General features: G+C 46.0%; 1 pseudogene; it reads right to left on the bottom strand.

Moving 5' to 3' along the window:
* Positions 1–7,510: 7,510 nt before the first annotated feature.
* LOC130022025 (zinc finger protein 571-like) overlaps positions 7,511–27,274 on the bottom strand; it is a 65,264-nt pseudogene continuing 45,500 nt past the window's right edge.

The raw sequence follows: 27,274 nt of genomic DNA on the forward strand, positions 1-27,274 counted from the left end.
AGCATTCCGAAATGCAGAGGCTGGAGTCACCCCCTCAGAATCTCTGGGCATGGTCTAAAAACAAAACAAAAACTTTTTTTTTCCTTTTTTGAGGTCTAAAAGGTAATTTATTTATTTAATTAAAAAATTTTAGAGAATCACCATGAGGTACAGTTACAGACTTACAAACATTCGTGCCTGTGTTTCAGTCATACAATGCTTGAGTACGTATTTCTCCACAAGTGCCCATTTACCACCACAGATGGTGCCAGTATCTCTCGCACCCTCCCGCCCCAACAGTCCCCACATCACCCCGCCTCTGTGGCAGGGTATTCCCTTTTCAAAACAAAAAAGGTTTAAAAAAATGATAAAGTCACATGAATTCCTGAAACATGGTATGGACTCAGAACAGCTTGGCCCAAAATGTGAGAGAGAAACAAAGACAGTGCTAGAGACAGAGACAGAGAAGAAAACAGAGACAGAAAATGCAGAGAGAGGCAGAGATAAAGAGAGAGAGGAGAAAAGTGCCTGCCATGGAGATGGAGGGCGGGAGTCAGGAAACTGGGGACACCGCTGGTGGCAAATGTACACTTGTGAAGGGAAGGTGTTAGAACATTACAAGACTGATATCCAATCATAAACAACTTTGTAACTATATTTCACTGTGATTCAATTGAAGCATAATTGTTTAAAAAATGGGTTGGTCCAATTTCTTTTTTAACCCTTTCTTTTCTTCTGCTTCCAGCCCTGTGCTCGGGGGGGGTCATGGGTCATCCCTGACAGTGTGTGGGGGACCAGGCAGTCCCGGGATCGAACCTGGGTCTCTGGCATGCAGAGCACTCACTCGGCTCTTATCTAATTAACATGCAAACTGCAGGGACGGCCCATAGTGAAGCACGAGAGCATGTGCAGGGCTGAAGGACTTTTCCTGTGGCTGGATCATCTCCAGGATAGAGTAAGAGAGGTACAGCTCTGCACCCACACCCCATAGAGAGTACACAATCTCTCAGACACAAAGAGTGGGGAATGACAAATGCATGCTCACATTTGCATGAAAAAACCCAGAAAAGATACCTGAAGTGATTAACTTTAACTGAAGCACAGGACAAGGGAGATTAAACTACCAAGTGGACGCTCTCAGGACACCCTCTACTTCTACAGAGGACACACTTTCTCATGAGGTCTGTGCCTTAGGGAGTCCAGTTCCCGAGAGAGGACACATTCCTGAGTCTCTAGGGCAACTGAATGAGCCATTTCCACACAAATTTCAAAGCCTTAAGAAGTGAGTTTATTGTACATTCAAGTCAGCCAAGGAAAAAAAAAACGTACTTTGGCCCACCCCAAAGTCCAAGCATCTCCTGCCCATGTACGACGTCCTGTCCCTTGATGGCTGGTCCTGAGTATGATGGCCTAGTCCTGTCACTCACCATCTGCTCACCTCCAGTGTACAATGGCCTGGTCCTGTCCCTCAATGCCTGCCGTCTCCAGTGCATGATGAGTCTTGTCTTGTCTCTGTGCCCTTCTCTGTCCTGGTCTGAAATCTGTCCTTTATGCTACTGCTGTTGGGCCCTGCTGCTTCTCTTGCTGGACCTGTCTGGTACTGTCCCCTACAAGCTCCCTGGCCCCTGAGCTTCCCATCATCTCTATTCACAGTCATGTGCACATGGACATGACCCTTGGCTACCCTGCTCTCTCTGTGGCCAAGGGTGAGGGGCAAAGAGAGTGTTGCCCAGCTCAGGAGAGCAGAGTGTGTTCCTATTATTTGCTACTTTGCCCCCGCCCCTCCCAGCTCTCCATGACCTGTTGTGACAGGATAATATTACAGCAAGCAAGACTGAACACAACCCTTTAAAGCAATCAGTTGTCCTGGTGGATTTAACCTTCTTTTCCCACCCAAGCCTTCCCTTCACACACACACACACACACACACACACACACGCACGCACGCACGCACGCACACACGCACGCACGCACGCACGCACACACACACACTCCCCACCGCTGGCAGCCTGTACCCATAATTCCTTTCAGGATCAAGAGCAAAAACCCATCTTCCGAATAGACTTCCTGCTGACAAAGTTGGATGCTGAGTTTTCCTGGGGCCCCCACGTTCCCTGACTAGGGTGGAACCAAGAAATTGGCCCTATGTACAGCAGCTGAGCCAGTTTATCTGATAGCGGATCAGATGATCTCTGGAGTTGCAGGACTTGGGGTGACAGGCATGAGGAAGAGGCCTGAGGTAAGTAAAATAATTTATGACTGGCAGGAGAAAACTGGAAGATTGGAAATCAGCTTGTGGGGGAACTCAGCCATTTTCAGGAGCCAGGATCCCCCCAGAGGTCTGGAGCAAGTGTTTATGGACCTCTAATGATCCAAGATCCCGGGTGCCCTGAGGTTTGCTGGAGAGCACAGATTTCTAACCTCTGACATATGCACCCCAAAACCTTACTCCCTGGGGCCAGAGTGACAGTACAGCGGGTAAGGCAGTGCCTGGCACACAGTCAACCTGAGCTGGATCATCTTCGAACATCTCGGGAGTAATCCTCCAGCTCAGAGCCAGGAGTTACCTCAGAGCACGAATTTTGTGGCCCCAAAACAGAAACATCAATAAAACCCTATTCTTTTTCCACTCAAAACCGAAATTACTGAACAAACAAGAGTCTGTGAGAGTCGTGGAGGCCCCTGATAGTTTCCTGCTGAGATTAGGGTACAAGCAAAGTCACCCTTCCCTTTCTCCATATCCTTGGGCTAAAGCCCGTGATGTTTCCTCCCACTTAGGATGGGGCAGTTGATACTCTCCAGGTCCATCCATTTCAGAAGCAAGTGCACGCTTTACAACAACAGTATGGATCCAAACCTGTGCAGGGACTCGACAGAAAAGTGCTCCACGCAGCAGGAACTCGGGACCATCACTTATGTAAGTGTGTCCTTGGGTGGTGCCTCTGTCCCCAGGCCATCCTGCTGTGCTTCCACACTGATGGGTGGATTTCTCTCAAACAGGCTGCTAACTTTTCCTTTTCTTCCTCGTCTCTCTTCCTCTGTAGCCAACCATTCTTTTTTTTTTCTTTTTAGGTTTTATTTTAATTTATAAAGCTGTTCTCAATAACTTCACAGTCACGGTCACAGTCCTCCCATTGCTCATCGATTTGCTCGCGGGCCCAGTAACATATACATCGTGAGAATTATTGTTTCTGTGTTTTGGCATAGAGAATACCTCATGGGTAGCTTACCAGGCTTTGCCATGTGGGCAAGACAGTCGCGGTAGCTTGCCGGGCCCTCCAACAGGGGCAGAGGAATCGAACCCGGCTCGGCCGGACCGGCTGCGCGCAAGGCAATCGCCTTACCTGCTGTGCTATCGCTCCAGTCAATAACTTACCTCATCGAATATTCTAACACCAAGCCCACCACCACTCTACCCATTTTACCTTCTTACTTCCATATTTTGAATGTTTCCACCACGGCCCCCAAAGCAGGACCTCAATAATTTAGTTTGTATTGCTCGTTATGGAAATCCACTAAAAATGATATCTGGACACCCACTGTTTGCCTCTGTACCCCTAGATTCTGTCCCTGAGGGATGGCGGGGCAGGGCCGTTAAGGATTGCGGAAGGCATCTTTGCCTCTTTGTCTGTGAAACCGGCAGGCGATTATGCAAAGCTGGGGCTCTGCTTATGGGGTGTGTCTGAGCCAGATCCTTTCTCACAGTTCTGACATTGCCCCTCTGGGGAATTTTTCCCCCTCTTATTTTTTTCTTTTTGGGTCACACCTGGTGATGTTCAGGGATTCCTCCTGGCTCTGCACTCAGGGGAATCACTCCTGGCGGTGCTCAGGGGCTCCCTATGGGCAGCTGGGGATCAAATCCAGGTTAACCACATGAAAGGGAAACGCCCTCCCTGCTGGACTTTGCTCCGGCTGGGCAGTGACTTCCACCAGGCCTTAGTACTGTTGTCCCTTACTGGGAAGCCTGGGGCTTGTCATGGAGACAAAGTGAGAGGACCTCTGGCTTCCTGGGAGGCACTGCAGCTGCTGGGAGCACCCCAAGGCTGGAAGTCCTTGAAGTTATAGTTTCCTCCTCCTGGAACCCAAGTCCTGGCTGTTAGGGAAAGGCCCACGGGTGAGGCCCGACAAGGAACAAAACTGAATTCGAGCTTGAGGAAGGTCCCTAAGGCTGTGTGTGATCTGAAAGCTGTCCCAAGACCCACTATCCACAGGGAACTTTGCAGGGAACACCCCCTTCCTGGAACCTATTTGATATTTTTTGGAATTTTTTTGGGGGGCGTTGGCAATGGAGTTCATACTCAGAAATGCTCAGGACTCCTGACTCTGTGCTCAGGTGGCTAGGGAGACCCTATGGGATGCTGGGGATGCAACCTGGTCAGCCACATTGAGGCCAGCACCCTACCCACTGTACTGTACTGACACCAAAAATTATCATCTATTTTCTATTGAATTTTTTTTCCTGTTTGTTTTATTTGGGGGCCACACCCAGCTACACTTCTTCTCTGAGAAACTTTAAGTCAATTTTCAGTCGCTATTTGGAGATTTGGAGAACAGACCTGTCAGGTCAAGGGATTCTGCCCACCCAAGAAGTCCCTGCTCCTCCTTGTCAGAACCTGCACTCTCCAGGAGCTCTCATTTCCAGGGAGAGGTGAATTCAGGGAGATTCCCTGTGCCCAGGGCCACCCATTGGGAGGTGGGAGGCTGTGAAAATCCCCGCTCAGAGGCCCAGGAACTGCTTCTCACTTATCCCAGAACCCGTTTCTCAGTTGGGATTAAGAAGCGTCCTGGCTCCAGAAGAAGCCACAATCCCGAGACCGGTAGCAGATATTGGGTCCTTGAAATTTCCCCCCTACTCAATGGGATACTGGGGGAAAAACTGTTGGAACTTGAGCCCCCACTAGTCCAGGGATGAGAATTCAGAGCCCAGTGGTGGCTTCATCCCTCAGGGACCAGCAGACATCAGACCTGTAGCCTCTGGGCAGGGCTGCGGACTCACCCCTTCCCAAGGTCTCCTCAAACCTGCGCTATCTCAGGACTTGGGGGCAGTATTCAAGGCTGGACTTGAAGCTCCTTCAGCAGAATCTGAAATCACCCCCTGGGCAGAGATGGAAGATTTCTAGGCAGAGACGAAGGGAAGCACTGGACATTTAAAACTTACCTCTTATCACAGCAGGACCAAAAAAAAAGCCAATTCATTTTGTTCAGGCACAGATCTGACACTTCTTATTTGTCTTATTTTTTTGGCTTTTTGGGTCACACCTAGCGATGCACAGGGGTTATTCCTGGCTCTAAACTCAGGAATTACCCCTCGCAATGCTCAGGGGACACCATATGGGATGCTGGAAATCGAACCTGAGTTGGCTGAGTGCAAGGCAAACGCCCTACCCGCTGTACTATTGCTCCAGGCCCACTACTTACTTTTCTTAAGAAAAAAAATATTTCTCACTTGATCAGAAAAAGCAAGACGTAAATTAACCATTCTCTCTCCTAGAGCAAAGACCCAGATCAACGTTTCCTTTGTAAAGATGTAGGGTTTTCTTTGAAACAGCAAAACCCTAAGTTCCTATCTTATGCATTCCCTAGTAAACAGAAAGGTAAACATCTAAGACATTCTGGAAAACAGCAAAACCCGCATTAACCACCTTTTCCTGTTAGAACCGAGACCCAAATGACTACATTTGCACTGAGGCAGGAATAATGTCACTCCTTTGAGAAGGTTAGAACCAAAGTAGCTAGTCTTCTTGCCAGGGAGATTTAAAGAAGTAGTAAACATCTTTAAAATATTATTTCCCATTTCTCCATCTTCTTGTCGATGAGGTCTTGAGCTGTTGCCATGTTTGAAATATTTTCAAGACACATCCCCTCAGGCCAACAGCTTGGTTGTCAATATACTGCCTTCCTTGAACAAGGCCCTTTTTCACATCCTGAATCCAGTGCAGTTCTTCCCCGCTCCAAGAATTTCACAAAACCATAGAGAGATCAGAGAGCTGCTAAGGCACTTGCCTGGAACATAGCTGACCAGGGTTCCATCCCCAGCACCCAAAGGGGACCTTGAGCCAGCCAGAAGTGATCCCTGACCCCCTGACCACAGAGCCAGGAGTCAGCCCTAGACACCACTGAGTGCACAGCCCAGAAACCAAACTTTGAAAAGTCACAGAACTAAATAGCAAAATCGTGATCCTTGTCCCAGATAACTTTCCCCCAAGATCCTGTACCGGCCATTGAATTGGCTCTTTTCCCCTGAAGGCATTCATTCTGTGTTGTGGGGTAAGACAGTACCGATAACTCAATTTTCCATCTGTCTAGAGAGCTCAAACTTGTGGTGTTATCACGTTCAAGGTTTTGCACTCGGCTGTCTGATATGGAAACGAAAACTGAGATGGGGCTGAGGCTGGGCTCATGGCATCCAGCTGAAGAGGAGAAGGAGAAGACAGAAGAGAGTTGGGTATTCTGGCTATTTTGCAAAGGTGACCATATCTCTACTCATCTGAGGGTTATTTGTCTTCCATTGTTGGCCAATTCAGGATGGACAGAACTGACAGAGTCCAAGTTTTTCTTCCCCCACTTTTTGGTTTAAAGAGGGCAGGGAAAATGCTATCTTGGAAGTCATGTGGTGACTTTTTTTCTGTGGTGATGACACAGGTAGGTCATTATGTACAAGTCCACTGTCTCTCTGGTCCTGCATCCAAGTCCTTGAGTAATGGTCAGCTCTGGAACACCAAGACATGGTCCCACAACAGTAGATTTGTTCCTCGGCATGTGGTTCCTGAGGACTACATGAAAGAACTGCAGACAGAATTAAAGACGCTGAAGCAGCTCCTAGAGGGATGGGCATTGGAACCCTGTGTGATGGACACCTAACCACGGACAGTTTTGTAAGGGTCTATCTAGCAGTGATTCAATAAAAGGGAAAAAATCAAAAGAAGAGATCCAAATAACAAAAAAAATTAAAAAAAACTAAATGAACAATTGAAAAAAATAAACAAACAATTCAGGTATTCTCTGATTTCCAGGTTTCTCTATCTACCTCCAGGTGGCTGTGATGTCTCTCGACCTGCTGCCGGATGCCCTGTCTGGATTAGAATGTCATTTCTCTGGTACCTGGCTATCTGCCAGCCTCCTGGTTGAATCTCTACGATGCTGTTAGTTCAGCCTGTCTTGTACCTGCTTTGACATCTGCAGCTGCAGTCCTGCCTCTGTATCCCCTTGGTGGCCCTCCTGCACCGAATCTATCCCTGGAGTTTCCGTTCCCTAAGACTTTGTACCAGCCGCAAGCACTGGGGGAGAACATTTGCTAGTCCTGCAGGAGCAGGGAAGGATGGCCGGCTTGGGGGCTGCCTGTCACCAGCTGCCATATCTCACCCACTCTCTCACCCCCAAGACCTACTAGTACCTAATTTGTTTTCGGCAGGCCAGGTTGAAAATGACTCGTTAAAGGAACGAAGTGACCTGATATCGCCCCACCTCTCCCTGTCATTCCACTCACAACATCCCAGTCATGCACGGGGCGGACTTGGCCCTCACGAGCCCGTCAACCTCTGTCAAACCTTGACAGAGCAATGGCAAATGCCTGTACTGTCCACAGAGGGTGGCTCAACTCCATGACGTATTCATGCTTGATCACGTGCTCAAGCTGCATGACCACATGGGAAGCTGGGAAGGAAAGACATGAGGCCATTGGTGTAGGTGGACTGGAGAAAAACCTGTATTGAAGGGACAGAAACAAAATCTCAGGCTGCAGCCATAGGACAGCTGATATGCCATTTTGTCTTGCACGCAGAAGACCTGGTTTGGATCCCCAACATGCCATAGGGTCCCCCGAGACCAACCAGGAGTGATTCCTGAGGACAAAGAAGGAATAACCCCCAGGTATGACTAAATTTGGCCCTAAAATCAAATAAGGAGGAAAAAAACAAACAAATTTTCCTTGATTCATCAGCAGTCCATCTCTGAAACGTGAAACCTTCAATTGGGCCCAGAGAATCTCTAAATCTGCATGCCTCAGCACAAAGTTTCAGAAGCTCAAACTCGGGGAGAGCCCAGCAGGGAGAGCGTTTACCTTGCATGCAGAAGACCTGGGTTTAATTCCCAGTATCCTATGGTCCCATGAGCTCTGACTCATGAGTGCAGAGCCAGAAGGAACCCCTGAGAATCGCCAGGTGTGACCTGAAAAGAAATAAAGAAGGAATGGAGGGAGGGAGGAAGGAAGGAAGAAAAGAAAGGAAGAAGGGAAGGAAGATAGGAATGAAGAAAAGAAAGAAAGAAAGAAAAGAAAGAAAGAAAGAAAGAAAGAAAGAAAGAAAGAAAGAAAGAAAGAAAGAAATTAACTCAAATTCTACTGTGAAATGTTCTCATTAGAAGGCAGTCACATCTTTCTAAACCATTCCCCTCCTGAGTAGAATGGTTCATGAGAGACAAGGCCTCCCCCATCTGAAAGATCCTCTTTCCTTCTGCTCCATCCAACCCTGACACTGGACTTACGCTCATTTCCGTGAATGAGCTGAAAGCTCTTCTGTGACTTCTTCATCCACTGGGCCAAGTGATAGCTCTGAGTCTCAAGGCTCCCAATTGGTTTCTTGCTTATCAATTCAACGATATTGTCCTTGGTTTTCTTTTTCTGTTTAGATAAAAAAAAATCTTGAAGATCTGTATGAAGGAAAACAGTATGTGACTCTGCACAAGGAACCACAAGAGATCATTTCCACACTCTGAGGTACAGAGTAGCACAGGGGAACGGTCTCTTCTATTGAGAACTAATCCAACAGAACAATGTCAAAAATGAAGCCATTTGGGGGCTGGGGAGATAGTACAGTGGGCAGGGTTTTTGCCTTGCATGCAGCTTGCCCGGAGTTTGATCCCCAGAATCCCATAGGGTCTTCTGAGCACTGCCAGGACTTATTTCCTGAGTGTAGAGACAGGAGGAACCCCTGAACATCACTGAGGGTGACCCAGAAAGCTTGGGGGAGGGGGAGAGAGAAATGAAGTCATTTAAAAAAATGAGAATAAGTTATCTGGCATTTCTCCCTCCAGACTCAATATTTTCAATTCAACCACTTTCACAATGGCCCTGAGTGACAGAATTCTTAGTCTTCATTTAGGGCTGGGCACATGACTCCATGGGCTGGAACACACGTGATCTGCAATCTGGAGCCCCAGAATATATTTCTGGCACATGGTCCAGACCCCTGCACAAAGTAAAAGCAAAAAAAAGTAGGATTTGTTTGTGGTGTGGTGAAATAGTAGAGTATACTAAGATCAGGGAGGTCAACATTGGTGCAAACAAATTACCTTAACTATAATGCAATTTTAAGGTCTACATACACACACATTTTTTGTATTCAGCTCTTTTATAGCCTTTGCTGAGCAACTCTGCTCCTACTTACACACTTTGACTCAACTGGCACCTGCTCTTCACTCCCAGTAGAGCTTGGAATGATCACAGTCATATTTTTAGGCATTCAAAATCCAAGCGCTTGATTTTTCTAGATAGAAAAATAAGTCAGAACTTTTTTTTACTGTCGTTAAAGGCAGGGTAAGTCTATTTTCTTTTTTTTTCCTTTCTCTTTTCTTTTCTTTCTTTTCTTTTTGTTTTGCTTTGGATCAGACTCTTTTCACAGGGGTTACTCCTGGCACTGCACTCAGGAATTACCCCTGGCGCTACTCAGGGGACCGTATGCGATGCTGGGAATCAAACCCGGGTCAGCCGCGTGCAAGGCAAACGCCCTACCTGCTGTGCTATAGCTCCAGTCCAGGACTATTTTCTTAACACAAGGTGTTGGTCATGTAAAATTAAAATCTTGGTCATATAAAATTAAAACCACGCGACTATTTAATCAAAAGAGAAGGAGCACTGCTGGAGAGAGAATGCAACAGGCATTCAGAACAAATTAAGGGTCAGCAATCTTCATACACTTTCATCTAAGGAAACATTTTGGGATCGTTTTTAGCGTATTTCCATAATGAACAATACAAACTACATTATTGAGGTCCTACTTTGGGGGCCGGGGTGGAAACATTCTAAATATGGAGGTGGGAAGGTAGAATGGTGGTGGCCTTGGTGTTGGAATATTCAATGTACTAAGTTATTGGGAACAGCTTTATAAAAATAAAATAAGCTCTAAAAAGAAAAAATGAATAGTTTGCTATATAGGAGGAGAAAAGAGGAAGGAAAGAAAAAGGCAGTGGACTGTTTGAAGCAAATCCACCCATCACAGTGGAAGCACAGCAGCACAGCCTGGGGACAGAGGAGGCGACCAAGGACACATTTATATAAGTGTTGGTCCTGAGCTCCTGCTATGGAGCACTTTTCTGTCGAGTCCCTGCACTAGTTTGGATCCATACTATTGCTGTATAGTGTGTACTTTGTCTCCATGAGGTTGGCCCTAGAAGCAGGACACAGAGTCAGTGAGATGGCTTCTGGGTTTCCCCTGCAGAAGCAACCCTGCTGATATTGGTACAGAATGGGAGTCTCTCTGTCTTGCTCATTGTCAAATAGCCAAATGCTCACCATCACCTTTTCAGAGATCTCTCCTGGAAGCAAGACAGGGGTGCTTCCCTGACGGCCGCTGAGAGTTGACCTTGCTGTCCCACCCCACCCCCTGCCCCATGAGTGGCCCGTTTCATCAGAAAGAAGTTCTAATGGGGCAGAAGTTCTAATGGGGAAGGGGCAGGGTAGAGCCACAATCAGGGGTGCTCAGGGCTTATTCCTACCTCTATGTTCACGAGGGACTCGGAGGTTGCTCAGATAACTAATGTGGTGCCAGGATTCGAATCCGGTCCAGTTGCATGCAAACTGTCTTATCAGGTGTCTCCCATCCTCAATTTTTTAAAAATTTTATTTTTAGAAAGTTGTTCACTATGACTTATGGCACTTAATATTCCAACACCAATTCCACCACCATTCCCCCTTCCCACGACCATTATTTCAAATCTTCACAATACCTAGCAAGCCTGCTCCAAAGTCAGATTCTGAATAATTTATTTTTTATTGCTTGTTATGAATACTCTGCTACCAATGATCCCGAAAGTTTTCCGTAGAGGAAAGGGGGTGGAGATTGCTGTAGCTTACCCTGAAGACATTCAGGCCTTGTAGAAGAGATCACTAACATGTGACAGGTTGAGCCTTGGGTGCTATGCACCCCCCCAATGTTTTTTGTCGAAAGAAAATGCATTGATACAAGGCAACTCTCACTGAAGTCTGCCAACGTAATTCAACCCTCCACGATGTAAATCCACAATGTCAGTGGACATAATGTATTCCGATCTCATAAACTTCTGGCACTTTCTAGCTGCAAGGGCAAACATCTGGAAAAAGAAGAAAGCTCTGGTCAACAGTGAAATATGCCACCATGTTCTATATTTCAAACAGCATTTATCTTTCTTTGCTATTTAAGGAAAATAACCAGAATGGCCACAGTAACCTTCCATCCATCCAAGTTAGGGAAAATGATTTCTTTAAATATTCCTTCCCACTATATTACTTCCTTATGGAGGTGGGGGAGGGACATTGGGCCACACCCAGTGATGCTCAGGGGTTCCTCCTGGTTCTACACTCAGGAACCCTGGCAGGGCTCAGAGTACCAGTCAGGATTCCGGGGATTGAACCTGGATTGGCCCTGTGCAAGGTCCAATGCCTTTCCCTGTTTACTATTGCTCTAAAACTCTTCTTTTCTTTCTTGTTTTTTTTTTTTTTTTTGGCTTTTTGGGTCACACCCGGCAATGCACAGGGGTTACTCCTGGCTCTGCACTAAGGAATTACTCCTGATGGTGCTCGAAGGACCGTATGTAATGCTGTGATTTGAACCCGGGTCGGTTGCGTGGAAGGTAAATGCCCCACTAGCTGTAGTATCGCTCCAGCCCCTAAAACTCTTTTCCTTTGGCTGCACAGGAGTGGAAGATTGTGTCTAGTCGCCTAAGAGCTCCAGGAACACAGCCCAGGAACGAATAGTCCCTTCTTCCCACAAGCTGACATGGTTTAACCCCCAGGTGAAGGTCCTCATGAACACTTCAGCAATCCAAGTTCCCTAAACTCTTCCCTTTGAGACCCCAGCTTAAGAGGAAAATCCAGTGTCATACCTCCTTATTCTCTCTAGCTTCCACAAACATAAAGTAGCCGGGGAAGATACCATTAATGTCTCTGATTATCATACATCTCACAGCGACCTCCTGAGGAGCTTGACGGTAAGCTAAGTCCTTTATTCAGAGATGCCAACAGCGAGTTCACTTCGGGAATGTCTGTCTAAAAGGACTTTGTCAAACTCTGAGGGAAGCACTATCCATGAGCATTTGGGGCATTGAGAAGAAAACCTCAAACTCTTTAAGAAACACTTCAACATAATAATGGACTGGCTTACCTCCACGCTTCAATTTTCCAGGCATGGTAAATGAAATACTGAAAGGTGTGAGATGTTGGTGAATAGAGAGTGATGAGAGATGAGAAGTGGATTCAAGTCAGTTGGAGACAAAAGAAAGCAGAGGCATTGTGACTCTGGAGCCTATATTTGAGCTTAAGTCTTAGGAACGTGGACCAGATTGACTAATGGCATTGAAACACTGAAGTTAGGTCTGGGAGACAGTCCCCTTGGTTCCCAGTGACTGCAGAACTGAACTTCTCACTTAACTAGAAACATTTTGGATCTTCATACCGTGGCTGACTTCAATTTGGCTGCACCCCCAGATTTCTCCACTGTGGATGAGGGTAAACTTTTTTTTTTAGAATTACTTCTGCAGATTCTTGACCTTCCTTGTCTTCATCTAATCATGATCACGTGGGCTGCAATACCTGCCAGAGAAAATATTTCAACAGCTGCAATTCTGATGAAAAACAAAAATCTCTGAACTAAAGACGTCATTAAAATCTTTTTGGCCTTCTTAGCATCTATCCAAATGTTGACAACTCTTGTCACAGTCGTACTCAGAGACGTGCAGGTGGCTCACCCCTGTCCCACCGCCCTGCACTGTAATCCTACTTTTTCTCTGCTTATTTTTCTAACACACCACATTGGAATAGAACTCATACTAGGAGTCACACCATCTCTGGGGTAGTTCTGCTTCCAGACTTGCTCCCCTCAATTCATTCTTTTTTTTCTTTTCTGGGACATCCCTGGAAGTGCTCATGGCTCCAGCTTAGCTCTGCACTCAGGGATCATATCTTAAATGGATTGGGGAACCATATGTGGTTCGAGAGATCAACCCCTGGTCTGCTGCATACAAAGCAAGCACCCAACCTATTGCATACTATTGCTCCAGCCCTCCTTCAAATTCATTCTTTAGGATACAGGGTCATTTGTCCACAGTCCACTTCTGATAGCCTTTCTCAGCTGAAAACCCTAAGATGGAAGCCACAGAAAAAGCTCAAAAGTCTTCAGTGCATGTGGAAGACCTGGGTTTGATCTATTTCCTGTCCTTACCATCTTTGTGATAAAATGATAGAAGTACGCTTTGGATAGTGTGGAATTATCTCCAATGCCTCAATTTTCTCTACGGGGGTAAGAGAGCTCTGAGAGGAGACAGGAAGTTTCAGGTCCAAAACCTTATTGTCTGTGCCAACATTATCTAGGAGCCAAAAGAAAAAGAAAACCCAGGGAACAATGAGTTGGCATGTCGCTGGGTGATTCAGATATAGGTGAGAATTCAGAACCACCAAACCATTTCATTTATCTTCCTGTAATATAAACAGGATTGGTGTTCACTGAAAGGAATTTTATTAACATAGAATATTCTAGATGTTATAACAGAGTGATATAATATAGCAGGTAAGGCTGTTGTTACCTTGCGCATGACCAACACAGCTTAAACACATCCTATGGGGTCCACTGAACACCACTAGGAGGAATTCCTGAGGGCAGAGCCAGGAGGAAATCCTGAGCATTGCTGGGGACGGCTAAAATTAAAAATTGATAATTGGTGTTGTACTTTAGAAATGTAACCCCCGGAAAATAAAGTTGTTACTCCAGAGTTCATATCCTCTATGCTGTTTCCAGAGCTCGGGCATCTACATCTCTGCCACTGGCCACACTGCAGTCTGACGGTCCCTACCAATCTGCCAAGCGCATATGGTTTGACATCTGATGCCTTTGTAAAGATTGGGGGCTGTGGGGGAGGGAAGGAACCAGAACCTGCAGTGTTCGGGGCTTACTCCTGGCTCCGCACTCAGAGATTATTCTTGGCAGTGCTCAGGGCAGCATCTGGAATGTGCTGTCACCTGTTAAGCCATAAGCTGCGTTACACACAATTTTGATCCACCCAGAGATATTTTCTTCATTTATTTTATCCCAACGACAAAAGTCAAGGACTGGATCATAGGTTAGGCCTTCGGGTTGGTATGTCCTCCCCCACACTGCAGGGGAGGTCCCTGAGCACAGTCAGCTGTGTCTCAAAAACCCAATACCCACATTCCGTTCCCCAACAATATATCAATGAAAAGGTGACATGTGACTGCATCTATCTGCAAGTCTTTCCTGTCCTCACCAATCGCAGTGCTCGACCCAGCAGAAGAGTTTAGAGGAAGTCCTAGGGCTGAATCCTGATCGTTGGACCTTGTGGTGGCAGCTGGGTCAACAGCTCCTATAAGCCAACGGAAAGGAAAACCAAAGGAAGAATGCGCTTTTCTGTGACAGTTGGTTTAGATGCACCTAAGAATTAGAACCACCAAATCATCCCGCTTCTCTTCTACCTATCATGGTTTCACAGGAATGGTGTTCACTCTACCATGTTTTACTAACGCAAATAAACATGATGTTGTACTTTAGAAGTCTAACACCAAGAACACTCAGTAGATGGGTGCTGGAGCAATAGTACCAGAGGTAAGGTGCTTTCCGTGCATGCAGCCAACCCAGGTTTGATTTCCAATATCCCACAGGGGCCACTGAGCACTGTGAAGAGTGATTGCTGAACATAAAGCCAGGAGTAACCCCTGAGCCATCACAGGGTGTAACCAAAGAAAAAGCTAAAGATAGAGAGAGAGACAGAGAACAGAAACCTCCCACTGATGAGTCCACTTCTTAATTCTAGCTCATATGTGGTTTTGAATGATGCTAAAACAGGCCCCTTGGTCCCCCTTCCCACCTTCTCCTGTGGCTGCAGAAAATGCCTCCCAGCAGGAAGAGCTGTGGTGAACACACACCAGACAGGATGAAATCGATGCCAGGAGGACAAGATGACCTCAGATGGAATCTATTCTTCCCACTTCTCTCCTTTGCAAGAGGAAGTCCAGTAACAGGATTTGGCCACACCATCATTAGATCCAGGCGCTTGTGCCTCTGCTTTTTCTCAAATAGTTCTCTCTGAGGGGTGGAAAAATGTCATATTATACTCAGGAAATCAGGTGGAGGAATGTTACTTCAAACCAGGAGTTTCTCGATGATCACGAAATGCCTTCTATATGAACGTTCCTCCTTTCAGCCCAGGGATAAGCAAGGCCTGGGGAAGGCAAGTCCAGGCCTTGATCTTCATTGATTATTTGTGAAGATCTATTTTTTTTGCTTTTTGGGTCATACTCGGAGATGCTCAGGGGTTACTCCTGGTTCATGCACTCAGGAATCACTCCTGGCGGTGCTCAGGGGACCATATGGGATGCTGGGAATCGAACCTGTGTTGGCCATGTTGGCTGCGTGCAAGGCAAACGGCCTACCCACTGTGCTATCTCTCCAGCCCCTGAAGATCTATTTTTAAGTCTGATAAAATTCATTTCTCTACAATCTATGACTGTGACTTAAGTCTACTGAAAAGACACAGAGTAAATGATGATTATTATCAAATCAGACTCAAATATTTAAAATTTAAATATATTGGTCAGGGATGTGGCTCAGTTGTGAGGCCCAAGCCTTGCACCACCAAATTAATTACTTAAGTAAAAATATGAACACATGAGAAAAGGGAAAAAGAAAGGCACACAATGGTCTTAGGCAGATACAATATGAACATTTCTTTTTGTATTGAATCACTGTGAGATATAGCTAGAAAGCTTGAGTTTGAGTTTGAGTTTCAGTCATACAATGATCGAACACCCATCCCTCCATTTTCCACCACCAATGTCTCCCTCCTACCTTTATGGCAGACAATCTACCCCATACTCTCTACTTTTGGCATTATGGTTTGCAATACAGGTACTGAGGTCTATCACCTTTGGTCTTTTATCTATTTTCGGCACACATCTCCCATCCTGAGTGATCCTTCCAACCATCATTGACTTAGCGATCTCTTTTCTATTCCACCTGCCCTCTCCCCATCTTATAAGGCAGGCTACCACCCATGGAGTAATATTCCTGGGCTTTGTGTGTACTGCCCTTGGATGACAGTCTCATTTTTATATTCCACAAATGAGTTCAGTCATTCTATGTCTGTCCAGCTCTTTCTGACTCATTTCACTTAGCATGATAACAAACAATATTTCTTTCTTTCTATTTCTTTGTTTTTTCTTTTTGAGTCACACCCATAAATGCTCAGGGGTTCCTCCTTGCTCTGCACTCAGGATTCACTCCTGGCCGCACTTGAGGGAGAGTAGGGGATGGCAGGGGTTGAAAGTAGGTCAGCCACGTGCAAGGCAAATGCCCTACCCACTGTACTATCACTCCAACCCCCAATATGTACATTTCTTATCCTTTTTTCTAGTTGTCTTAATTTTCTTCCTTTTGCAATTAGAAGGGGGGGAACATTCTTTCCTCTCAGTGGTATTTTTGTGAACTGGCACTCCACTATAATTACCTGCTGATCTGCAAAAAAGAACTCCATGACACTTAACATCTGGTACTCCAGCAGCACATGGTGGTAACATTATTATAACTAGTGATATATAGAAATATTTGCATTAAATCATGCTTTTGACATGCAAATAGTAGACTATAGACTAAACATGATTGTCACCCATTGCCTCTTTTGCTAAACACAACACCCAATAAGAGAGAGAGAACAAAAGGGAATGCCCTGCCACAGAGGCAGGGTGGGATGGGGGGTGTGGGGGTGTGGGAGGGATACTGGGATCCATGGTGGTGGGAAATGGGCACTGGTGGAGGGATGAGTATATGATCATTGTATAATTGAAACCCAAGCACAAATTACACAGTTTATGTGTAAGTCTGCAACTGTACCTCATGATGTCTCACTGTTAAAAAAATTTTTAATAAAAAAATAAATAAATCATGCTTTTGAGCTCTGCCTTTTTGGTGTATGAAATGTTTCTCTTATTTTTTACTGGGCTATCGGTGTAAAGATGGTTCAAGTCACGGCTGGCTCAGGTCATTTTCAAGATTTTCCTCAAAATACACAGTTTATTTGGATCAGAGAAAATGCCCAAGTGGTAGAATACACGTTTCGCTCATCTGAGGCCCTGAGTTCCATCTCCCACGCTTGCATGGGCCCCAAAGCACCATTTGGTATAGCCCTAGCAGCCCCCAAATTCTAATGGAGTGTAGCCCATGTGAAAAAAATATCAATGGGCCAGAACGTTAGTTCAACGAGGAGGGCACTTATCCTCCCCGTGGCCAACCCGGGTTTGATTCCAGAGCACCGCTCGTTGTGGCCCAAATACTTTTTAAGTATTTGTAGTAATTATTATAATAGGAACACAGCATTAACATGCTTTGAAGTCTTCTGAAATATTCTGAGAACTTGCAGTGATTTCATCACTTGATTCCCTCCCAGTCCACTGACCTTATCAGATCCCTTCATCTGAATTCGACATACACTCTCCAGACAGGTTGATTCTGTCCCAGCATCTTTCCCTGACCCCAGCAGAGCCTCCGTCATCAACATACGGTCTGCAGATCAGGGAACCATTTCCGAAGGAGCCAGCTGCTCACCTGATGGTACAATTTCTGCTGGTGCTCCTTAAGACACACATCTAGACTGTCACTGGAGAAGAAAAAGAAAGCAAGTCACTGAAAATCCCTGGGAAACTGTGTCAGTTCCCACCTCTCCCTGGGTCCTGGCCCCTAGAGCTGTTCATTCTACCGAAGAGGAGCCACAGATGCAGATACCCTCACGCTGAGTGGTGGTGATGTCGGCACTTCACTGGTTGGTTGGTTTTCCAGGTCAGACCTGTCAGTACTTTGAGGTCAATCCCAAGGGATTGAACCTAGGTCAACCCCATTCAAGGCATATGCCCAACTCACTGCACTGTTGCTCCAATCCCTGAAAACTTATTTTTATAAATAAGAATAGGCATTCTAGTATATTATGTTAAATGATTTGAATTCCTTTATTTACATAGATTAAATCTTTTTATTGGTGCTTTTTTGGTCACATCCTGCATTGCACAGGAGTTACTTCAGGCTCTGCACTCAGGAATTATTCCTGGCAGTGCTCGGGGGATCAGATGGGATGCAGGGAATTGAACCCGGGTCAGCCGTGTGCAAGGCAAATGTCCTACCCGCTGTGCTATCGCTCCAGCCCCAGATTAAAATCTTATAGCAACCAAGCATCACATTTAACTGTAACTGATTTATTTTGTGACAGTTCCTTTTGCCATTCCTCTAAGTTGGAGCAAACAATCTGCAGTCAGTTTCTTATGAATTCACTTAAGGGGGCAGATTGGAAGGGTGGGAGGGAAATAGGGGACATCAGTGGAGGGAAGGTCACACTGTTGGTATTGGTGTTGGAACACTGTGTACTTGAAACAGCTGTAATAGGAGCAACTTTATAAGTCATGGTGTTTTAATAAAAATATATTTTTATATTTTCATAAAAAATATAAATGACCAGCCAACACACAGCCAACCTGGGTTTGAGTCCCGGCATCCCATATGGTCCCCTGAGCACCAGCAGGGGTAAATCCTGAGTGCAGAGCCAGGAGTAACCCCTACGTATCACTGGGTATAACTCAAAAAGCAAAAAAAAAAAACTCTACAAAAGCGCTAAAAATTATATATGTTTTTACCAGATTACTCTATGATACATAATGCTATTATTACAATTATTATTATCATTATTATTATACATATTAATATAATAGAAGGTAGCCTAGTTTTGGTTTGGGGGTCACACCTGGAGGTACTCAGCGGTTAGTCCTGGTTCTGCAATGAAGAATCATTCCTGGCAGGCTCCGGGCACTTATGGAATCCCAGGTATCAAACCTGGGTCAGCTACATGCAAGGCAAGTGGCTTTCCTACTGTAACGATTGCTCCAGCCCTAAAAGTGACCTATTTTTAAAAAACATGTATGTTTCATTATTGGAATATATATGTATCACTTCACTTAAGTGAATATATATATATATATATATTCACTTAATCACTTAATCCCCGTTATTCATCGATTTATTCGAGTGGGTGCCAGTAATGTCTCCATTCATCCCGGTTGCGTGCTAAGCGTAGCCCAATGGTATCTGTTCGTTCTAGGAACATGCAGAGCCTCAAACCGATCATTCAGGGTCTTGACAAAGAATTCTGACCATGTTGTAGGTGGACGTCCACGCGATCTTTTGATGTCCCGTGGAATCCAATCAGTAATGGCTCTAGTCCAGCGGTTATCTGTAAACCTCATTACATGTCCAGCCCATCTGATTTTTGATGCCTTGGCAAATGAGACAGTGTCCCTGATTCTTGAGCATTGACGAAGATCAGAACTCCAGATTCTATCTCTCATTTGAGTGAATCGTGATATTCCAAGCATAGCTTTTTTGATTCCTCTTTGAGACCCGAATAGCGTTCTCATGCTGTTTTCGTAGGGCCCAGGTCTCTGAGGCATATGTTAATGCAGGAAGAACAGTGGAATCGAAGAGATGTGCTTGTAGATGGAGGTTCTTTGTCCTCTTAGTTATTTCTTCAACACTCTTGAAGACATTCCAAGCCGCTCTCTTCCTCCTGCGCAACTCAGGTGCCAGGTCATTCATATTGTTGATTTCTTGACCTAGGTATATATAACTGTTGCATTCGGAGATGGTGGTTCCGTTGAGAGTGAATGGAGCATCAGGAACAAGGCTGTTTCTCATAAACATTGTCTTCGTAAGTTTCAGCTGTAGTCCGACCTTTCCACATTCACGATGGAAGTCAGTCAGCATTTGTGCCGCTTGGCTGATGTTTGGTGTTATTAGAATGATGTCATCAGCAATGCGGAGGTGGTGTAGTTGCCGACCATCTATCTTCACTCCCATGCTTTCCCATTCCAGTCATTGCATGATGCTCTCAAGGGTGGCACTGAAGAGTTTTGGTGAAATGGTATCACTCTGCCAAACCCCTCTCTTGACATCGATGATTACTTCTTTGTAGAATGGTGAGATCCTGGTAGTGAATCAGCAATACAGCTCACGGAGGATCTTGATGTATTGGGCTTGAACGCCCTGATTGGCTAGGACTTCAATGACCACTTCCATCTCAACAGAATCAAAGGCCTTTTGTAAATCAAAGAACATTAGACAGAGCGGCATCTTGAACTCCTGAGAAACCTCAATGAGCTTAGTAATCGTGTGGATATGGTCGATGGTACTGAATCCTTTTCGGAATCCGACTTGTTCACATGATTGTCTTTCATCTAGTGCTGCTAATCCTATTCAGGATGACTCTAGTGAACAGTTTGTAGATGACAGACAATAGGCAGATTGGGTGAAAGTTGCCAATGTCGTGGATGTCTCCCTTCTTGTAGAGTAGTACAGTCCTGCTGGTTTTCCATTGGGATGGAACCTTGCATTCAGACAGGTAGCGTGTGAAGAGCCAAGCCAGTGTATTTATGAGTAGTGATGGTAAGTTCTTCAGGAGGGCCTTTAGCTTACCTTAGTAAGACATCAATTTTGAATGAAGGCCTTCCCACAGTCCTTCCATATGTAAACTGTGTGCCATATCATTTTTTCTGTGATCACTAAGGCTTGAGGACATAATGTAGGCCTTCCTGCTTGCCTTACACACATAAGGTTTCTTTCCAGTATGAATGCTCTTATATGGAAGGAGTGAGGGGTAAGTTAATGCCTTCCAACAGTATATATATATATATATATATATATATATATATATATATATATATCACAAGATCACAATCGTCGATTTCCTCGAGCAGGCACCAGTAATGTCTCCTTCTTACTAGCCTTGAGATTTTAAGAGCCATTGCAATGCTCTTTCAGCATTAGGAGAATGAGACACATCATTGTTCCTGGTATTTAGCATATTGAGTATGACACGGGAAGTTTGCCAGACTCTGCCTTGCGGGCAGGATACTTTTGAGATATATATATATATATATATATATATATATATATATATATATATTTCTCTTCAGTGTGCGTTTTCCTTTGCTTAGTATGTTCTGAGTACAAAATAAAGGTCTTTCCACAGTCCGTACGTGAGAAAGGTTTCTCTCCTGCATGAATTTTCCTATGCACAGAAACCCCTGAGAAGGAAATAAAGGTCTTTATGCATTCCTTATCCTTACATGAATAAGGTTTCTCTAAATGAATTTCCCTATGCATACTAAGTCTTGAGGTCTTCCCATATTTCTTGGATGAATAGTGTTTCTCTACTGTATGAATTCTCCTATGTGTATGCAGTATGAAGATCGAACTAAGGCTTCCCACATTTTTTACATTTCTACAGTTTCTCTCCTGTGTGGATATTCAGATGATCACACTTGTGTGGCAGCTGACTCAAATTGTGTTTGTGCTGCTAACATCCCTGGGACTTTTCCCATTCGAAGACTTCCTGTTTGTCTCAGAATCCCCATGGTGATGCAGGCATCACTGCTCACTTGAGACTGTCACAGTGCCCAGGATCAGAGACATTCCACTGAGGCTGGCTGCTTCGCTGGAGAAAAGCAGAAAAGGATTCCAATTACGTCTTGATTTCTTGAGAGTCTTCATGTCAAAAGAAAATGTCGAACCCTGCATGTTTGATGTCTTACATTTCCACCATGCAAATACAATTATTGGTACACATATGGCTTTTCCTGGAATGACCAGATATTTTTGCAAGAAGTTCATGCAAAATTGACAGAAGTGTTGTCATTAACTGTCACTGTCACTGTCCTCCTGTTGTTCATCGATTTGCTTGAGCAGGCCCAGTAACATCTCCATTGTGAGACTTGTTACTGTGTTTGGCATATCGAATACATCACGGGTAGCTTGCTAGGCTTTTGCCACGTGGGCGAGATACTCTCAGTAGCTTGAAGGGCTCTCCAAGAGGGGCGGGGTAATCAAACTAGGGTCGGTCAATTGGCCACTTGCAAGGCAAACGCCCTACCTGCTGTGCTATCGCTCCAGCCTATACATCACTTATCACACTTAATCACTTAATCCCCGTTATTCATCGATTTATTCGAGCGGGTGCCAGTAACGTCTCCATTCATCCCGGTTGCGTGCTAGCGTAGCCCAATGGTATCTGTTCGTTCTAGGAACATGCAGAGCCTCAAACCGATCATTCAGGGTCTTGACGAAGAAGTCTGACCATCTTATAGGTGGGCATCCACATGATCTTTTGATGTCCCGTGGAATCCAATCAATAATGGCTCTAGTCCAGTGGTTGTCTGTAAACCTCATTACGTGTCCAGCCCATCTGATTTTTGATGTCTTGGCAAATGAGACAGCATCCCTGATTCTTGAGCGTTGACAAAGATCAGAACTCCAGATTCTATCTCTCATTTGAGTGAATCGTGATATTCCAAGCATAGTTCTTTCGATTCCTCTTTGAGAGACCCGAATAGCATTCTCATCCTGTTTTCGTAGGGTCCAGGTCTCTGAGGCATATGTTAATGCAGGAAGAATAGTGGAATCAAAGAGATGTGCTGGTAGCTGGACAAAGAACCTCCAGCCTATACATAAGATATATAAATTACATATACATAAAATTTATATCTATATACATGTAAAGGTAAAGGTAAAGGTAAAGGCCCTCCCGTTGATCGTCGATTTGCTCGACCGGGCCCAGTAACGTCTCCATTGGAGACTTTGTTGTTACTGTGTCTGGCATATCGAATACTCTCGGTAGCTTGCCGGGCTCTCCGAGAGGGGCGGAGAAATCGAACTCGGGTCGGCCATGTTGGCCGCTTGTAAGGCGAACGCCCTACCCGATGTGCTATGTACACAAAAAAACCTAGAGTATATTTTCCAATCCTAAGAATGGAGGATAATAGGTAGCAAACCATTCCGGTCACTTTGGAGCCTTTTTGGCCTTTAAACAAATCTGAATCCTTTTTATCATGCTGGTGACTATGATATTAATGGAACTCTGCTAATTCCAAATACAATGCTTATTTCTTTCCTCGGATATTATTGAACTGATGGATGGGATCCAAAAACTTGACCAAACTTGTGAGTAAACACAAGTAAATAGAATGGCCTGCTGGGATGTGAGGAGCCTGGGGGGTGCTGGGATGTGGGGAACTGACCCATATTCCCGACATTTGTCAGACATTTGAATCAAGGGGCCGCTTCCATCCTTTCAAACATCTTTCTATGCACAGTGAAGTTCATTTCAACTGTTTCCATTAGGGGCCAAAGAGACAGGAAAGCATGGACGACATTTCTCTTGTATTACCTTTAACAGGGTCCCAAAGCACCACCAGGAGTAACCCATGAGTATTGCTAGGTGTGACCCAAAAAGACGGCACATGCCCAGAACTGCAAACAGAGAAGTACGTGAATGCGGGACTTTGTGACCAACCAGGCAAGGCTCTCCATAGCAGAAAGGACAAAATAGGGTAAATGCATGTCCTGCAATCTGAGTCACCATAGCTGACAGGGAGAAAACAGGGCCAGCACACCTCGGGGTACCAGTGATGCATCAGGTGGGAATCCAGAGCACAGAGCCAAGAAGGCCTGGGCACTTCCACTGTGGCACAAAAATAAACACAAAAGAAAATAAAGAAGCTGGATGGAGTAACAGAACAGAAGGTCGGGCTGGTGAACCCAATCTTCCCATATGGTCCCCCAAGCACTGCCAGGTGCAATGCCAGAGAACAGGGCCAAGAATAATACCCAGAATCACTGGGTATAGCCCTCCAAACAGAATAAAATACCCAGACGCCAGCCTTCGACCCCCACCACCCCACATGGTCCCTGAGACATGTCAGGAGTCAACCTTGAGCACTAAGGTATGAGTACTCTTTAAGCTGGGTGTGGTTCAAAAGCCAAAAACAACAAAACATAAACAAACATGGCCTCGTACAGAAAGAGTCGGGCCCTCCGACAAGGAGGCACAATGCAGGATCCTTCCTGGAACAACTCAGAGACATTTGACCCAAGACGACTGAGCGCTCCTGTCACTGCATCACCTTATCTCCTCAATCTCCACCTACCTAGGGATGGGGTGTCCAATGGCATGTCACTGTCTTATCCTACCACTGATTTTCCCGGGGATCAGAGACCAGGAGGAGTCAGAGCAGTGAGCACTGGAGAGGAGCACAACCACTAGCCGTGACAAGCCACACTGTTGGGCACTGGCTCACAGACCCGCCTGGGGAACAATGCCTAATGCTTCTGTCTCCCCAGGAGAAGCAAAATGGATTAGCATCTGTGCTGCCTTTTACAACACAAGCTCTGGGCTTGGTTACAAGGGAGAAGACTCAGCCCTGCCTTGGCCTGAGGACTCCTCCCTGGGTCCCACAGAAGGCTCTCACAGGCACAGCCAGGCGCTGACTCAGAGGCCAGATCACGTGCATAAGCGCCCCCTGCAGGCTGGCAGCAGGGCTGCCCCCCACAACCATGGCCCAGAATGTGACTGTGTCACGCCACAGCCCTTCTCCTCTTAAAAAAAAAAAAAAAACACATTCTTCCCATGCCCCCACCCCAGTCTGCCTCTGGAACTATTGGAGGTGGATAATGGGTACTGGTGGAGGGATGGGTACTCAATCATTGTATGACTGAAATGCATGCAGGAAAGTTTGTAAGTCTGTAATTGTAGTTATAATAAAAAATATAAAATAAATAAAATAAATTAAAAAACAATTTCTGCACACACACACACACACACACACACACATACACACACACACCCTTTACCCCCAGTACTCAGCTCAATAGACAGTGGTCTAAACAGGGCTTTGCAATTTGATATGAAGAAGCAGAAATTCCTGATCTGACACACAATAAAACTAGTAAGATGCTTGCCTTGTTGACACCAGTCAATCTTCTGCATCCCTATGCATCCCTTTGGCACCCAGAGCACTCCAGGAAAAATGCTGGAGCCAGTAGCCAGAGTAAGCCCTCAGGGTATCTTCGGACATGCAGAGCCCCCCATTCCCCACACCAAAAATAGCCCCAAAAGGAAACTAAAATCCCTGTCACCTGTGGATCCACTGCTCCGTATGGCCCCATTATACCAGGGAAGCCATTGAAAAAGCCAGATGGTAACAGGGTCTCTTGGCATTGCAGGAGCTGTGACTCTGCCCAAAGTGAATCTGGAGGTTTTACAGCAGCGAGTCTGGGGCCAAGGTCCCAACGTAGGCCAGCTGGAGGTCACAACGGCCAAGCCCCTGCCCTTGGCAGGTCTCTCAGCCCCAAGGCCCACAGCCCCCTTGCTCAGCCCCATACCCACCCGCCGCTGCCCCATCGCAGAGCTGTAGGCAATCGTGGCCCAGGATCACTCACTCACATGCTCCTCCGCTACACAACTTCAAACATCCGCTGTACCTCAGGAATCGCCTGATATCAGGGAACAAGGGAAAAACAAGTGCAAATGTGCCCCCCAAGCTGAGGACGACCCACAGTTCAGTGTGGACATGGGGACCCACCAGGTGCTCACGGGAGATCACTCCCATTCAGCCACAAAGTTGGCCTTCAGAGTCCCACTTCCTCACAGGGGCCCTAATCTGTCCTTTACCCACATGAACAATAACACTGACACAAATTCCAGGAATAGAAGCACCAGGAAGTGCCCCCTGTGATGTCACTTCTGTTTCTGCAAGCAGCCTTAAAGAGCCAGACTCCAGATGTGGAGAGAACCATTATGCCCAACAAGGTGAATCTGTCACACCAGGGGGATGGGCTCACATAAAACAGTGGAGAGGCAGCTGCTGTACTGGCTGATCACACAGTGGAGGGCTAGCGAGGGGTAAAAAGTCCTCTGGTCTTGTACAGGCAAACAATGAGCCAATGCTCTCACACACAGTCCATCAGGAAAATCGCAAAGGGGGTTCATTCAAAGTAAAACAGGCAGATAGGCAGCAGATGGTGCATGGGAAAATGTGTTTCTCCGGGAAATCATCCTTCAAGGTGAGGAGAAAGCAGAGACTGGAAGCCAGCACCAGAGCAGAAAGGAACTGGCCTAGCAGCAGCCCAGAGTGCTGAAGAGATGCTGGAACAGGAGCAAAAGCTTGTAAGAACATCAGAGAACACTGTCCAGTCAACACTCTATGACTGCCAACATACAAGCAATGAACACTAATCTACAAGGAAAACCCAGGAGGCAGTTTCCGAACCCTGAGTGGGGCTGGAGAGATAACACAGCGGGTAGGACGTTTGTCTTGCATGCGGCCTACCTGGGTTCAATTCCCAGCATCCTATATGGTCCCTTGAGCACTGCCAGGAGTAACTCCTGAGGGCACAGACAGGAGTATCCCCTTTGCATCGCTGAGTGTGACCAAAAAAGAAAAAAAATAAGTAGACCCTGAGCATCTCTGGATGTGGTACACAAGCCAAACCAAACAATGATACTGAAAAGGTGTCATTTGCAAAACCCAGCCTCCAGCAGGGACCAAACCACCATGTGACCCTGCATATCACGACAAAGGACAGATAACAACTGGGTCTGCTACTACAGGGGAGTTGGGGCCCTGCGGTTTGAAGTGAATCTGAAGGTTCTACATGAGTGATGACAGGGCAAAATGCTCCGGAACAGGGTAGAGCGAAGTCCAATGCTAGGAGGGTCGGGACAGCCAAGCCCGGCCCTCTGAAGGTCCTGCAGGCCCCAAGCTCACCTCAAGCTCATGGAGCTGGAGGTGATTGTGCCCAAAGGGGACCCCCACTATCACCCACGCACTCTGCAACACCTGCACCCCCTAAAGCCTATGGGTTCCCCTAAAGTATCCCTCATGCCTCAGGAAATCGTTGATATCATACATGAGAGAAAAACAAGCACAAAAGGGCCCCCCAAGCTGGAGCGGCCCCGGCACTCACACTGTGGAGAACGGGAGGCACTGGGCGTCCGCGCACTGCCACTTGCACCCTGACAAAAAATAGGTCTTCACAGTCCCTCTTCCATGAAAGGCCACCGTTTCCTCCTCTACCACAAGACCAATGGTGACCTGAGCCAGAGAAACACAACTGGAATAGAGAAAAATATCTGAAGGACCCCGGCCTGGGATGCCACTTCCACATCTGTCGGGAACCTGAGCCTTAAAGGGCCATGGTCCAGAGGCAGAGACCCTTTTTGCCCACCC

Source organism: Sorex fumeus, unplaced genomic scaffold (assembly GCF_029834395.1).
Source record: "Sorex fumeus unplaced genomic scaffold, SorFum_2.1 ptg000019l, whole genome shotgun sequence".
NCBI classification, from domain to species: Eukaryota; Metazoa; Chordata; class Mammalia; order Eulipotyphla; family Soricidae; genus Sorex; species Sorex fumeus.